Source organism: Haemorhous mexicanus, chromosome 3 (genome assembly GCF_027477595.1).
Source record: "Haemorhous mexicanus isolate bHaeMex1 chromosome 3, bHaeMex1.pri, whole genome shotgun sequence".
NCBI lineage: Eukaryota > Metazoa > Chordata > Aves > Passeriformes > Fringillidae > Haemorhous > Haemorhous mexicanus.
The window spans coordinates 23683704-23688489 of NC_082343.1; positions in this window are offsets into that span (position 1 = coordinate 23683704).

Genomic DNA, 4786 nt, shown 5'->3' on the forward strand with positions numbered 1-4786 from the left:
TGCCCCTGCAGGTATATGCAGGGCCAGACCCTCAGTGTGGTTCCCTACATTTAACCCCTGCTCTGTTTAGTGAGTCAAGCTTTAATGTTGAAATGTTCACTGTGCCAGAGGTCCTTGGAAGACCTTCAAACATTGCTGCAGAGCCTGCCTGGAAGCTCAGGCAATGAAGGCTCTTCAAGGCTTCAGGCACTCCTGAAGGTGAGTGGGAAGGTGGGAACCAAAAGTTCTGATTTCTGATTTTGTCACGTCCTGCCCACATTGCAGTGGCTGATGTTCCCCTACTCTGCTCAGTGGTAGAGCTCCCATTTTGTTGTTTTATTTTTATTAGTTCACCAGGGTATAATGTGAAGCAGGCGTGATTTGGGTTGTAAACTGCCAGCAAGCTGTCAGTCAGCTGCAATGGATGTGCTGTGCCTTGGTCTCTGTCCGCTGATCCTGAAGGAGCAATTGAAATAGTTTATTGGGGTGGTATCACTGCACCCTGACCCAGACCACAAGACTCTGTTCTGGTGTTGACAAGAACAGTGAACCACAGTGAATTGATGGTAAACCCTTTCACCTGGTCAAAATGAGATTGAATTAATCTTGCTGTGGGAGTGGGGGCTCACAGCACCCGAGTGTGGCTGAGCAATGCAAAAATTCAGATGTCAGAGAGGGAAGGGGCTTTTCTGCCGAGGAGAAATCATCAGCAGGGTTACAGCCTGTTAGGTAAATAGGCTGAAAAGTTGAGGCAAAGCTAAAATCCCACTAAACAACCAGAGGTGTTCAGGAAACCACTGAGTGCTACAGCTTTGTAAAATTGAATAGCTGCCCTGTTTTGACCCAGACGTGGTTAATCTTCAGCTGCAGATGAGACACTTTGTTTATAGCAGGCAAAGGCAGCCTGCAAGGGGCTTCAGTTAGATGCAGAACCCCTATTGTCAACAAGAATAATCCTTGATTACTAAGAGCTGAAGTCCTTGCCAGGAAGAACACGTCTCCAAGTTTACACCCTTATGATCAGAAGGATAATCTATCAATATCCATTTTTTTTAAGGAAGAAGAACTGGAAAAGCTGTTTGTGAGCAGCTGAGACTGCATTTTGTTGGTTGCCAGTGCTGAAAGGATGTATTATCACAGTCCTGGGCACTTAATCATTGAGTGGAGTACACAAAAATAGCCAGGAAAGTTGCAGGCTGTGCTGAATGGGTTGAAAGGTTGTGGGAACATGTTCTGGCACACCCTTGTGCTGTGGTGAGATACACAGCGAGGGGGCAGGGGAGAGAGCATTTCAGCAGACCAGAGCAAAGGGGAATATACTCTTGTTTCCATATAAACCCTCTTCTCTCTTTCACTCAGCATCATTTTGCTTCCTGGAGCAGAAATAAATTCCATTAGTCATTCAGGGTAACACGTTTCTAATGCATACAATGTGGAAATGTCTCAGCAGCAAATCTATGGTCCAGTTCAAATGCTGGGAAAAAGCTTTAGTATATTACACAATAAAATATTTGTAAACACAGATGACTTCAGTTTAAGAGGAACTTTGGTCATCTGGAAAATAAACCAACACAAAATTACAACACGACAATAAATGCGCCAAGTGGGGAACCTGCCTGTGACTCTTAAAAAACCACCACCATTGCAAGAAAAACCCACGGCTATTGTTGGAGCAGCAGGAACCCCAAGGAAAATAGGATAAAGAAACATTTGGTTGGCTACCTGTGGGTATATATTAAGAAAAAGCCCATAAACTCCAGTCATTGTGCCACAGTTAATATCAAGTTAGCTGCCTTGCTGCCAGACCAGCCAAGGCATGAATACTAATGCTGCCCTCAGCTGCCACAGAAATTGTCTCTTTGCATAAGAGGAGCGAAGACCTTTTGTCCTTAACTTGCTCGTGCCAGGACTAAGCCAGGAGCTCCAGCTGCATCTGCAATCAGGCAGGCTCTGCTGAGCAGCACTGAACTCGCAGCATTGTATTTAAAACTCACTCTTCTCCGCCTCCCGGGGAGAAAATGAAAAGGAAGGCTGCACGCAGGCCCTGTGCTCAGGGTGGCCCAAGGTGGTGTCCCTGCTGGGGGCACAGCAAGCCCATAGAAGCACGGCCAGAACACGCTTTTTTGAGCGCTTCAGCTGTGTGAGCACAGTAGGGGAGCCAGCGCGGGCCCTCTGGGGCAGCAGCAGAGACAGAAGTTGGAGGGGGCTGCGAGGCAGGGCTGTGCTGGCAGTGCTGGAGGTGCAGGGATGCAGGCACAGCTTCCCAGACCCTCTGGGGCCAGGAGCGTGGCCCCTACAGGAACATCCCCAATTCCATGGGGCTGCAGGAAAACGGAGCAGCACGGCGTTGTACAAATGCACAGGCGAGTGGAATTCATTCTCACTGGGCAGAGGGGTGAGGAGGGCTCTGCCCCAGGAAGCAGGGGCAGCAGCAGGGGTCCCTTCAGCCCTGGATGGGCAGAAGCACATCGACAGCCAAACGACAGGCTCTGTGACTCAAAACCAGAGCCCTTCTCTGTGTCATGCTTTCTAACTGGTATGGCTGGGGGTGCTGAGCTAAGGACATTAAGAAATTAATTTTCATGGAGAATTTTTTTTCCTGCTGCCTTTATGCTTGAGAATATCTTTGCTTTTATGTTATACAGCTCCCCCAGCAGTCTCACATGACTTTCTTGAAAATTCACCTCCATAGTGGAGTTACTGTAAGGCTGTTTGAATAGCTGTTTTTTCAGAATAGCTGTTTCTGAACAACCCAGTGCAAAACCAGGCTTATTTGGAAAGAAGAAAACCTTATTCTGATTAATCACAATACTGTGTCAAAACTAACTTTTTTTCAGGAGTTGACAGGGTTAAATCAGAGCAGGTGGAAGAAGTGTCCACAAAGAGAGGGATCAGGAACAGTCTGCAAATTTACACCCTCTTATTCAGAATGAACTGGCAAGCATGGACAACTGTCCCATTGCACAGAGGGAAAAATATGAGTGTATAGAATTGAGTCTGATACAAAGGTGCAGCATGGGCCTCCCAAGCCCTACTCTTTCTTCTAAGCACATAACAACTGGATGAGTATTAGTTTCTCCAGCCACTTGCCTGTCTTATGCAATGAACTTCGCTCTTTCACACTTAATGGTGTGAAAATGGTGTTTGTTTCCCCCCCTACTATTGTGCAAAAATCAGCTTTGTCTTTATCATTCTTCCAGTCCTGCTTCTTCAAGCAGCTGGATGTGTACAAACAGCCAATTCCTCATGATGTAACACTTCCAATTTTCACATAATTGCCCTGCTGTCAGCTACCTGCAGCAAATCATTCCATTCAAGCAAACAAGAACTCACTGCAGTTTTGTCAGTCATAGGTTGTTTTCAAGAATCCAAGGGATCTCTTGATCTCAGTATACAAACTATCACTTCTCTGTCAGTGAATCCATGAAAAGCAGCAGAACAAAAATAATGGCGACACTGAATAATTCAGTAATACACTCTGACAATATCTGCTAAATTCCTGTCAACACAGCCTACCTTGCTGTTGCTGGAGCTGGCTTTACAGTCACACAGACTATCAGTAGTCTGGTTTTTGGATACTTAACACCTTTGGCAGGAACAGGAATAGGAGAATAAACTGGTATTTTTATCATAATTATGTTACAACTAGAGGGATAAAACCCCAACCAAAACAGGTTTGTCACAGTTATAGGCACGTGGATGTAAGAATGATCAGCTCTCTGAGGTCAGCCTTGTCTTTGCTGCTTGGGTTTGTGCCCATCTCCTCCTCTGCCACACTCACAATACAACGTGAGAGCACTTAGGAGGCAACCAGGAAGTTACATAATTTATGACCCAAACGAAAAAAATCCAAGGATGGCACAGAAGTGGGTGGTTGAAGATGCTTTGCCAAAGGATTCAGTCATTCTTCAGACAAGAGAAGTAAACCATAAATCTGAGTGAAGACAAGACAGAGAGTGGCTTTGGTGTTAATGTAAGTGGAGCGACTACTGTGGCTCTTTAATGCGAGGAATGGAGCACTTCCTTGGCTGTTTTGGGTTTTGTATGTAGAATCTCTTTAGCTCATGAAAGAGGAGAACCAGTGGTGGTTGTCTTATGTTTGGGCTTTCTACAAATTGAAGATCTAATGTAGTATAAATATCTGTAACCCAGACTAAAAAGTGAGTAACCTGAGCTAACAGGCAAAAGACAAAGCTGAACAAATTCAGTAAGTCAGTCTTTTCACAATATCTCAACTCTAGAACAATTTATGTACAACTGTAACGGACCTGTAATAATGCAAAGCATTTAAATCAAGACTGAACAACTTCAAAAATAAGAATTGTTGTAGATACAGCAGTTAAAAATACTACATTGAAAAATTAGGATGAAAAATTCAGACTTCATTATACATAATGCTGATTTTTGAGTCTTTGTCTAGCTGCACAAGACTAGAGTAATGTGTCTTCCTGCTGTACTTTTAGTCCCTGGAATTTTTCCATAATGCACCAATTAAGATGGAAAGTTAGCTATTCTGATTAGAAAAATACGTAATTCAGACCGAGGCTTAAAATTTAAAGGTTATCTTTGATTGCAATTTTGCTTTTCCTCTTCTGGGTTCGCGCTGTCCTCATAGCAACAATGCATTATTCTATAAAACAACTGACACAAAATGTTTGAGAAATTTTAGAATTACATATGGACTCTTTCATGTTTGCTTTCTCCTCACCCATGCTTTGCATTGTATTTGGCATTTTGTGGAGTGCAGATGAAGAGCAGCTCATTACGGGTAAAGCTACTCTTTGAAGGACAACACATGGATGCTGTA